The sequence below is a fragment of the Cupressus sempervirens genome, chromosome 5 (assembly GCF_028749045.1).
Source record: "Cupressus sempervirens isolate cs-2001-9-10 chromosome 5, ASM2874904v1, whole genome shotgun sequence".
NCBI classification, from domain to species: domain Eukaryota; kingdom Viridiplantae; phylum Streptophyta; class Pinopsida; order Cupressales; family Cupressaceae; genus Cupressus; species Cupressus sempervirens.
The window spans coordinates 916,846,255-916,859,116 of record NC_143122.1 but is presented as its reverse complement, the minus strand read 5'-3'; positions in this window follow the sequence as shown (position 1 = coordinate 916,859,116).

Below are 12,862 nucleotides of genomic sequence, written 5' to 3'. Positions count from 1 at the left end.
CCCCAAACCTGAGAGTTCATCTGAAAATGAGTCACAAGCTGAGTCAAATACTCAAGAGCAAGAATCTGATGATGAAGATTCCTACCCTCATCCTATTCCTTATGATCTCGCTAAATTATTTGCTGAGCCAGATGACTTTGTGCTATTTGTTAGCACTATGAATGATACTAGTGATTCTTCTGATGATAATACTGAGCAACTCAAATATCATTTAGAAAAGGTAGAATCTAGTTAGTCATGTCATATTGAGTATTTGTGTAAGAATTCGGAGGCTAAACGAGAGTATGTCCCTATCACTATTGGGGAGTTCTATAGTCTCTCACCATGTAGCACCGATTCTCATGAATATGAGTTTGACACTCTTTCAAAAGTGACTACTGATAAAGACATTGACCAAGTGCATGTCTATGAAAATCAAATCACAGTGGGTGAAATGTTTAGGGTTAGGTCACGGGGGTTTGATCCAACTAGTGTCCTAGAGTTGTCAATTCTTGACGTTAGTATTCTGAGGCATTTGAATACACCTATGGATGAGGTCGCCATAGGTCTCAAATTTTTGGTCCATTCACTTAATGAATATACTGTGAACGTAATTGAACCAGCCAATACTCTGTCACTCACACATCTCGAGCTTATAGACTGGAACCCCAATGCATCTAACAAAGTCCCCACATTCCAAAATGACTATGCTCTCACCTGTTACCTAAACGCTATCAAATCTATAATGTCTTCCACCAATGAGCAGAGTATCAACATGACTGAGGCTGACATCAAATATCTCAGTCACACAATTAAAAGAAAAAAATGCAAGAGGTCTGATGGTGAAAACTGCATTGTGGCAGTGTCGGATCCCAAAAAAGTAAAAACAAAAGACGTATCCAAGGGTGAAAACCTCTCTGAGATGCCCACGGATGAGATATTTGATGTCCTTCCTAGTCACTTTTAGGAGAGATCATCAGTGTTAATAGAGCCAACACAACCAATTAACTTGGGCACAAAAGAACATCCTCATGTGATACATTTGGCGAGTCACTGTCACCTAAAGAGAAGGAACAATTCATTGCTTTTTTCAAGGAAAATAAAATAAATTGTTCTTGGACATATTCTGACATGCCAGGATTGGATCCTGATCTTATCATGCATCACTTGTCCATAGCACTAGGCATCAAACCATTTAAATAGAAGCTTTGAAAAATGCACCCTCACGTTGCATTAGTTATCAAAGCCGAATTGGAGAAACTTCTAAATTTTTTTTTCATCTATGCAATTGATTATGCTGAATGGATATCCAATATTGTTCCTGTTTCTAAGCACGATAAATCTATTAGAGTTTGTACAAACTTCCATGATCTTAACTTGGCATGTCCTAAAGATGACTTTCCACTCCCTAATATTGATATGATCATAGACATGACGACTGGCTATGAGATGTACTCACTTATGGATGGTTTTTTTGGATACAATCAAATAAAAATTGCGCTAGAAGACCAAGAGAAAATGGCTTTCACATGTGCATGGGGAACCTTTTTTTGGAATGTGATGCCATTTGGTTTAAAGAATGCTGGTGCAACATATCAACGAGTTGTCACTACAATTTTCCATGACATAAAGCATAGAACCATGGAGGACTACGTTGATGATACCTTGGTCAAAAGTGCTAAATGCAATACTCATCTACAAGATTTGGGTCCCATCCTAGATCGTATGGAAAAATTTAGTCTTCGGCTCAATCCTATGAAATGTGCATTTGGTGTCACATCAGAGAAATTGTTGGGATATATTGTTTTTGCAAAAGGAATTGAAGTAGATCTAGAAAAAGTACAAGCAATAAGGGACATGCCACCACCTCAAAACATCAATCAAATGAGAGGACTATAGGGAAGGCTTCAATCTATTCGCAGGTTCATTTCACAATTGGTGGATAAATCACAACCCTTCACAAAGACCTTACATAAGGGTGTGAAATTCAATTAGAACCAGGATTGTGAGCAAAGCTTAACACAGATCAAACAATATCTTGTCAATCCACCAATCTTGATGCCTCCTATGCATGGGAATCCTTTGATTTTATTCATTTTAGCCACTGAAACATCTTTGGGAATCTTGTTGGCTAAGGAAGACAATGACAACAAAGAAAGAGCTATTTATTACTTGTGCTGAACATTGGTCTCTTATGAGAAAAACTACAACATTATTGAGAAAGCTTGGTTGGCAGTTGTCTTTGCTTCCCAAAAGTTGAGACACTACATGCTTGCCCACACTACATGGCTTGTGGCTAAAATAGATCCATTAAAGTACTTTCTCAGTAGGGTAGCTCTAATAGGAAGATTGGCTAAATGGGTCATGATACTAAGTGAGTTTGACATCCAATATGTTGAACACAAAGCTATAAAGGGATGGGCAATTGCAGACCAGCTAGCCGAGGCACCCATACAAATTCTTCTACCAATGAACATTGATTTCCTAGATGAGTCAATTCTGACACTCACACACCATACATGGGTTATGTTCTTCGATGGGTCCTTCACACAACAAGGATCAGGTGCTAGATTATTCTTCATTACACCATAGAGATACTCATTGCCTAAAGTGTACAAGATTATGTTTTCTTGTGCAAATAACATTGCTGAATATGAAGCTTTGATCAATGGTATGAAAATTGTAGCTGAATGGAGAGTAGATCAGTTGGACATCCTTGGTGACTCTTAGCTTGTTATCAACCAAGTAAATGATGTGTATGAAACAAAGGATGAGAAACTAATTCCTTACAAATGCATGGTTGATGACTTGACAAATTATTTTGCACACATCACCTTCCAGTAAGTTCCACGTGCAAATAATAAAGCGGCTGATGCCATGGCCACTCTGGCCTCCCTGCTACAAATGCCAGAAAATGATCTCCGACATGAGTTCTTGGTGGAAGCGTTATACTACCCAACCTATGACACACCTGATTCCAAGATGATCTGTTCTATTATAGGGCAAGAATCATCCCGCCACCATCACATCTATTCCTACCTATAATCAAACCATTTCAAAAGGTCTGACCTAGAATGAGAAATGTTACCTAATTTGTAATATTTCACACTATGTCATTATTGCTGATGATCTATATAGGAGAGGTCTCGATAGAACATTCCTTAGGTGTTTAGAATCTGATGAGTCCAAATGCACATTAATTGATGTTCACAAAGGCATTTGTGGATCTCATTCCAATGGCCTGACACTAGCTTGCAAATTCCTTCATGTTGGTTACTACTGGCCTAAAATGGAGCAAGAAGCTGTTAAGTATGCTAAGTCCTACAAGTAGTGTCAGCTACATGGGAATCTCATTCACGCTCTAGCCAGAGAGCTGATTCCCTCTACTACAACATGGCCATTTCAACAATGGGCCTTCAACTTGGTGGGGTAGATTCACCCAACCTCTTCCAATGGACATAAGTTCATTATCATGGCTACAGATTATTTCACAAAATGGGTAGAGGCAGTCCCTGTCATAGTTGCTAATGGAAAAATTGTAGCACTTTTCATCAAAAAATTCATCTATAGATATCTTGTACCATCCTCAATCATTATTGATAATGGAGGACAGTTCAAGAATAAAGACCTCAAGGAACTGTGCAAGAAATTCAAGATCACACAACATTGGTCTTCCATTTATTACCCCTAGGGTAATGGCCAAGCTGAGGCATCCAATAAGGCGATCCTCAAAATTCTTCATCGCACAGTTAGTAAGTCAGGGAGAGACAAGCATCTCCAGATCAACCTAGCCCTGTGGGCATATAGGACAAGCATTAGAACTCCAATGGGCATGACTCCTTTTGCATTGGTGTATGGGACAGATGCTGTGCTTCCAATAGAGGTCGAGATTCCTACCTTGAGAATCTCCATGAAAGGCCTTATCATTGATGATGACTACATGATAGCTTGGCTTTAAGAGCTTTTGTTACTAGATGAATGATGACAAGTGGTATGTGATCATCTACAAGCATATCAACAAAGAATGGCACGAAGCTACAATCGACGAATCAGGCCATGTGACTTCCAGCTGGGTGACCTCATCCTGAAAGAGAACCCTAAGAATCAACAACAACGAGTGCAAAAGGGAAAGTTTGAACCAAAATGGCTAGGTTTGTACATCATCATTGTAGTATATGGATCTGGTGCTTATCATCTTTCCATGACCGAAGGAGAAGTGCTTAAAGAGCCTGTAAACACTCTCCACCTGAAGGAGTTTTATAGTTGATTTAATCTTAGCAAGCTCTTTGTACATATCTATATGTCCTAAAAAAAATCTAAAAATCAGAAAAAGTCCTAGAAAAAATTGTTACCCTAGTGGAAATCTAGCAAATAGGCACCTTGGTAACAAAAAAAAAAAAAAAAAAGATCCTACCAAGATGGTGAAAACCCAGTAAATAGGTGTGTCTTGTTCTCAATGCTCCATCCTGTAGTACATCTTCTGGCTATTTTGTATAGTCGCTTTCATGCTTTTGCTTTCTTTCTTTTCCTACTTTCTGCTCATGTATACATGGATTGAGTCTTGTCATAGCTCAGGGGCATTCCCACTTTAGTGTCACTATTTTTGAGATTCTCCTCATAGAATCTCCTTTGCGACAGTCACTAGTGGTTCTCACTGTGTCTACCTACTGTCACTAGTGTCACTCTTTTTGAGATTCTCCTCATAAAATATCCTTCATGACAGTCACCAATTGTTCTCACGTGTCTACCTACTATCACTAGTGTCACTCTATTTTTGAGATTCTCCTCATAGAATCTCCTTTGTGACAGTCATCGGTGGTTCTCACTATGTCTGCCTACTATCGCTAGTGACACTCTCTTCAAGATTCTCCTCATAGAATCTCTTTCGCAATAGTCACCAGTTCTTTCAACTATGTCTACCTACTGTTTCTCGAGTTATGTCTCCAGATTCCTTTATAGAAGATCTCTCTCGCGACAGTCACCAGTGGTTCTCACTACGTCTTCCCACTGTCGCTAGTGTCACTCTTTTTGAGATTTTTCTTATAGAATCTCCTTCATGACAGTCACCAGTGGTTCTCACTATGTCAGCCCGCTAGTGTCACTCTTTTTGAGATTCTCCTCATAGAATCTCCTTCGCAATAGTCACCAGTGGTCTCATTGTGTCTGTCTACTGTCACCAGTGTCACTCTCTTTTTGAGATTCTCCTCATAGAATCTCCTTCATGATAGTCACCAGTGGTCCTCAATACATCTACCTACTATCGCTAGTGTCACTCTCTTTTTGAGATTCTCCTCATACAATCTCCTTCATGATGGTCACCAGTTGTTTCAGCTGTGTCTGCCTACTATTGCTCGGGTTATGTCTCCAAATTCCTTTATGGAAGATCTCTCTTGCATCAGTCACCAATCATCCTGGCTATGTCTGGCTACTATCACTCAGTCCTTCTTAGGTTCTTCATCATGATGATTCCTCTTTGACCTTAGTCACCAGTCGTTCTAACTGCATCTGCCTATTGTTATCACCTTACTAAAGAAATTTCTTTCAAACATGTTCTGGACACTGACACTTGACATCAATCCAAAAAATGAACTCAAAAATGATATACTTGTTTGGATATGCTGAGCATTTTCTTTGTTTGCTTTGTTTTTCTTTATCATATCCCCTTGAGCAACTCGATGATGTCATCTTTGACTAGAGAGGTAACGACTAGGGGCATGATATTTTCTTGGCTTTCTATTTGTGGTTTAGTTCCAACAGGTTGGTACGTTCCTATAAAAGGGGTGTCTACTATAAGAGCATCCATCTCGTATTGGATGGTTGTGTGTACCTCAAATCCTTTTATACAGATACATCAATGACATTGGTTCTTCTCCTTGTTTGTTGGAGTGAACTCTTCATGCTATAGTACATATTGATACTCATCCTATTAAGTGAACGTACGGGTCAATGCGAGTATATCTAGCACACTTTTGTCTCAAGTTATGAATGCAAGGGTCATTGCAGACAGTATAAATACTGAGTACTTAGCATAAGATGGATCTTCTGTGTGTTCGGTGTGTTTGTTATGCAAGCAACATTCAGGTCATCCTAGCATCTATGCTTTGATGCTTATGTTAACTTGCTACATTAAAAAGGACAAATGTTCTAGTCATTCTGGCTTCTTGTGCCTCAAATGTTTACATTTAAGCTTGATAAACCAATAACGTATGTTATATTCATATTTCCATGATTGCAATGTCAGTGGGAATTGTATGACCTATGAGTTTTGTTCTATATCTGGTGATGATTAAATATTGAGGCTCGGTAACCAAATCTAGGGTTGCATTTAACATAGTCTTGCATTACATACTTCACTTGCATAAGCATGCAATTCAATTGCAAATCTACTTTCACCTTCTCTGATGAGGGATTGCTAATCTCTTCAAAGTATCACGTTCTTTCACGAACTACACAAATGATTGATTAATCACCCTCTTGGAAACTTTGGTTGTTCTCAACCCATTTTTTGGGATCGAATTCAAAATTTGACACACTTAAGTGGCTCAAAATGCATTTTAAATTTTTTTGTGCAATCCAAATCTTTCTGATACTTTGCAATTCTTGGAATCTTTTCAACTCAAACTTGGTCTTTTGGATCTCGAAATCACTTCGGATCAATCTTCACATTTCTTTAGATCATTCTGATCTCTTTGGATTTCTTCAGATCATTTTGATCTCTTTATATTTGTTCTAATCATTCTGATCTCTTCATATTTCTTTAGATCATTTTGATCTCTTCATATTTCTTTAGCTCATTCTGATCTCTTCATATTTCTTTAGCTCATTCTGATCTCTTCATATTTCTTCAGATCATTTAGATCTCTTCATATTTCTTTTGATCATTCTGATCTCTTCATATTTCTTCAGATCATTCTAATCTCTTCATATTTCTTTTGATCATTTGATCTCTTCTACATTCTGTTGAATCTCAGATTTCTTCTATATCTATTGCTATATTGCTTCACATCTATTTCTGGTGTGTCATCTTTTGATTTTGTTCCTGAGGGGGTAGGATGATTACATCATTGAATACCTATTGCTTGGGGCATCTGGTTCCCATCTTATGTCCTTATCACTTGGGGCATCTCATCACTTAGGGCATTTTGTTCCCTTGTATCTAGCATCTTTGCCATCTATCTTATCTTTTCATCAATTGATCAACCTTATAAAAACTCTTCTTAGAGTTTGATAGATAGGTATTGGGACAGTCTAAACCTCGACTCTTGAGGATCAAGCCTCATTCTCGGGATGATTCTATGACTCATGATTGGACCTTGTTATCTTTTTTTCAATCTCTTGGGTATCTAGGTGTTCTATCTAGATCCTTGAAGGTTAAGCTCCATTTTGGAGATAATCTTCTAAATGCTTTCAATTTCTGGTATCTAGATGTTCTGTCTGGATCCTTAATGATTACACTCCATTTTGGAGATAGTCTTTTATATGCTATCAATTTCAGGTATCCAAGCATTCTGCTTGGATTCCTTGGGATTAAGCTCTGTTCTAGAGATAGTCCTTAAAAGCTTATCAATTGGTCTCCATGTCATCACCTTTGGAACTAATCTCATCTTTGAATCAATTTTTGGTATCTAGGCATTCTTCTTGGATTCCTTGGGATTAAGCTCTATTCTAGAGATAGTCCTTAAAAGCTTATCAATTGGTCTCTATGTCATCACCTTCAGAACTAATCTCATCTTCAAATCATGTTTTCTGATTTTTCTTTGAATTGAACGTGTTGCTCACACATTCATTCAAAGAGGGGCAAAATGTAATACCCCAAAATTAGCTCATTGCCATGATACCAATTCTGGTCTATTTCTAATCAATCCTAAGTCCTATTTCACTAGGAAAATTCTTATTCTGCTACTCGCTACTTGACTTAAATGTCAAATGCAGAAAACCCCAATCTGCATTCATCATGCTTATAATTTAATTCCTATAGTATTTACTCATATTAGTTACATTAAACCTATTGATTAATATTTAATTTAATTAATAAGTATTTATACTTTAATTAAATTAAATTATATCCTAAGGCTAATGTACTATGAAATTAAATTTATTTAATTTAATAAATATGCCTATTTTAATTGATTAAACAAAATTATTTAATTAAATGGAGAACTTACTTCTAATTAATTAAACAAAGTTATTTAATTAAATGGGAAGTCATTCCTAATTAATTAAATGAAGTTATTTAATTAAATAAGAAAAGTGCCTCTAATTAATGAAATAGAATTATTTAATTAAATGAAAAAGGTAATTATGAGAACATATCTCATTTTATTAAATTAAATTATATCCTAAGACTAATGTACTATGGGATTAAATTTATTTAATTTAATAAATATGCCTATTTTAATTAATTAAACAAAATTATTTAATTAAATGGAGAACTTACTTCTAATTAATTAAACAAAGTTATTTAATTAAATGGGAAGTCATTCCTAATTAATTAAATAATTTTATTTAATTAAATAAGAAAAGTGCCTCTAATTAATTAAATAGAATTATTTAATTAAATGAAAAAGGTAATTATGAGAACATATCTCATTTTATTAAATTAAATATCTCACCAAAATACCTCTTCAATTCAAAAAAGGGAAATTTCCAGTTCACTGTTGATCAAAAAGGAACTAAATCAATTAACTCCTTATTCTACTCAAATTAAATCAGTTAACTCCTTATTCTACTCAAATTAAATCAGTTAACTCCTTTTTCTACTCAAATTAAATCAGTTATCTCCTTATTCTACTCAAATTAAATCAGTTAACTCCCTTTAATTTGAAAATCTTCCTTTATGATTGAACTTCACCTTTAATCCTGACCATTGATTGAAATCGATCTCAACCGTTGATGGATTCCAGGAAAGTCTATTTAAGAGACCCTCATCTCTTCATTTTGAGAGGAGGTTGAATGAGAATTTGCATCGAATTGCTGCTAGATTGTGCATTCATTTGAGCTCCTTATTTTTATAAGATTTTCATTGTTAGTTTAATTCTCATATAGATTTAATATGCATACATTTTAGCATAGCTTTCTTTTACATGTTCTTAGATTGAACGTGCATACTCCATTTTAGATTAATCTGCATTCTCATATAGATTAGTCGCATTCTCTTTCAAATCCTTCGTTAATAGAGGGTTTGGTTGCTTAACACCTCAAATTTGAGGATATCTAACAAGCAATTCCCTTTAGATAGAAGGCAACAAGTTGCCTTGCCAACTGATTTTTGGATGAACAATCCAATGTTCATTCCAGGATGAATCCACAAATAAAGACCGTGTTGAAGTGTGTGTGTTAGTAGAGGCCACATTTTCACATATACAATAGGTACCATATACAACATTTGCACAAGTGTAACCTATAAGAACATGAAATGATTAATGTAGGAGGTAGTCAAAAGTTGAAACACCTTTTGCACAAAGGAAATAAGAAAGACTAGTAAAGGTGAAGCAAGAACCTACACCATCCTCTAGGAAAAAGGTCAAGTAGACCACAAGTGGACCCAAAAAAAAAGGGGAAACCCCACAAGTTAGTGATTCTAAAGAATCCATGGATGAAATTAAGGATAGATCAGTAGAGAAAGTCACTCAAGAAGGATTGACACCAAAAGGAAAGAAAGAATGGAAGCCAAAGGTAGAAAACTTTATCATGCAAATCATTAGTGATGATAATTCTGCACAACTAAATATGTATTATAGTTTGTAGAATAATATGGATAGAAGACAAAAACAAATTTCCATATTAAGGAATATGATTTTGAGGTATAAAAGGCTTGATAAAATTGAGAATAAGATACTAGAAGAGCTATATAATAGGTTATTGAATAGGAAGAAAAGAGTGACTAAAGAGGACACTAAGTTGAGAGAAGCAATGATCAACAAGTTATGTGAAGTAAACTCTAAGGAGGAGTTAGAAATTTTTTTGAAGGATATTGAGCCCTTGCTAAGGAAATAAAGAAGAGAAATTCTTTTGATGGAAGGAAACTATGATGATGTAAAAGAGGAAACAAAGGAGGCCATTGTGAAATACATGACCTTAGTGCCTACAATAACAAAGGTGAGTGAATAGACTAAACCTGAGCACCTAGTTTATGTACAAGAAAGCACACCTTCTAGTAATGATGAAGAAGTAGAGGATACACATCAAACACTCTCACCACCATACATTGTTATGGGGATTGAATCCATGCAAGTGGATAGTACACACATAACTATGGATGTAAAGCATAACCCATTTGTAGATCTTGGCCAATCCATTGTCCACAATATCACATCATACACTAGCTTTGATGATGAAGAAAAAGAAGAGGAAAAGAAGAAATAGGTCGAGGAGAAGAGGAAAGAAGAGGTAAAGAGAAGAGAAGAAGAAAAGAGAAAGGAAGAGAAGAAGAAAGAATAAGAGAGGAAGAAATAAACAAAGAGGATAGAAGAGGAAAAGAAGATAGAAGAGGTAAAGAAAAAGAAAAAACAAGGAAAAAAGAAAAGATAGTGTTGGTGTAAATAAGTATTTATTATTTACAGTTAATTTTACTTAGGTTAATGCATCATTTTATTATTTCTTAGGTGATACACTTAGGAGTTTGTATACTCTTATGAGATTTCATGTTGACAACACTGGAGTAAGAAACCCTAATTCAACACATGGTGTCTACAACACTGGACTTTGCATAATTAGCTAAGTTGTCATGTAGACAACACAGTTATTCACACTACTATTTTAGCACATGGTGTCTACAACATAATTTTGTGTGCTACACCTTTGTAAGCCTATCCTATCATCATTGCACTTACTCTTGTGCTTAATGGAGGGTAATCCACACCTAGTGGACACGTGCCTAGTTGTAAGACTTATCATGTTGCTAACTCCTAGGTATTCTAGATGCATAATAGAGGCCTTTATATAAAAGCACCTCTAGTGTATATAATTAATCAATTACATTGAATTGAATATCATATCATTATTTTGATTATACTCTTTTGGTCTATTGTTGTGCTTATGCTTGAGTTCCTTTGTCTTGGATGATTTTTTCCTAAGGCAAATTCTTACATGGTATTAGAGCTTGGGGAATTTCTCTTCACATAGCTATTCAAGACCATTCTTGCTTCAACATGTTGAACCAAATCTAGAGAATTCATAGGTATTGGAATAATCTAGAGCCAAAGTGGACCTCACTATTACATCTAGGGCATCAATTTAGTGAAAATTATCTATAAAATTTTTTCCTATGCTGGGCCATAGTCAAAATTGAGGCAACATTTTTTTTTTCAAACTGGCAACCCAAAGGTCTGATTTGCAAAATTGGTATTTATCATTTTAGATTTGTACATTTAATTTTTAGATTTAGATATTTTTCATTTGCATCTCTACAATTTTTTTCAGATCTGCATTATTTTCTTAGAAATTTTTGGCCATTAGGCCAGTAGGAGAGATTTTTTCAAGTGATGATTGAAGCTTGCTGGTGCAAATCAGATATTTTCATCACATTCAAAAGGTCAAAAAACCCCCAAATTAGGTTTTGTCTCATCTAAATTAGATATTTGGGGCCAAATCTAGAGCCATTTGATTTTTGGAGATGTGATGACAGTGATTTAGGAAAAATAATAACAGAGGTGATTTTCAAACAACGATATTTCCCTCATACGAAATCCTTTTTGTGAAATTTTTTAAAAAAATTTTGAGGTAGAATTTTGTGATCTACACATTGGTGCAGGTGGTTTGAGATCTCTGTTCTTGAATTTTTATGCAACTCAAAAATCTTGATTTTTGCCACTTCAAATGCTTAGTACGAGCTCATCTAGACACATAATCAAGTTCCATTTTTTGAAAGTGCATAATTTTTTGTCTACTTTCTAGATATGAAATTAGATTATAGGCTTGTGTGGACAAAAATACTACTTTCAAAAGTAGGCCCTAAATTTGCAAGTGGCTATAAAGTGTTTGAATCATCCATAAAGGGGGGGGGGGGGGGTCTCTTTGATTTTGTCTTGCATTTTTGGGGGTGCATACATTCATTGATCTCATGGAGGAGTTTTATCACACATATCAGTGAATTAGACTACCATTGACAAAAAAGAACTATCACAAATGGAGTGCTTTAATCATTGATTATTACAAAGTGAGCATAAGGAAGTATTTCCTTATTTATGTTCCAAGAAACTGATCTCTGACACTAAAGAACAACCACCTATTAACAAACTGTTGGATATCATTATATTGAATATCAATTCAAATTGTTGGCCTATTATTAAAAAGCTCATTCACCCTTATGATATGTGGATGGCTCTTTGGAAAGAATACAAAGATCCAACAGTTCCTTCTTTTCCAGAAGACATTCTATCATTAGTCACTTCATCTATGGTTCCTTCACCTCTAGAAAAGATAAAACCTCTTGATGCTCCTATTGCTACTACTGATCCAGTTCCAACCATAGATGCTTCTGAGTTAGTGTAGTAGGAAGCACTATGTCTTCCTACTTCAACTTCATGGGATGACTTCATTTTAGATATTTTAGGTCTATTTGTGGAGTCTCACATTAAAGATGTGGGAGACATAATCAATGATATCTGTCTTCTCTTTTTTGAGTCAAATACTTCATCCATAGCCATAGTGATAGGTCTAGAACAACAAGGTACACCTTGTCTTCTAGCTCTAGTATTAGTGGATGAATTCTTGACAGATGTTTCAGGTTTGTTTGTGGAGTTATACATAGAAAATTTAGGAAACATCATTGATGATATACATCTTCTCTTTAATGAAGAAGATCCTTCTTCAGTTGTTGCAAGGGCTCACTCTAACCCTCTTGTCCATTCTCTACATGATCAGTCTTTACAGGTTGATGTGA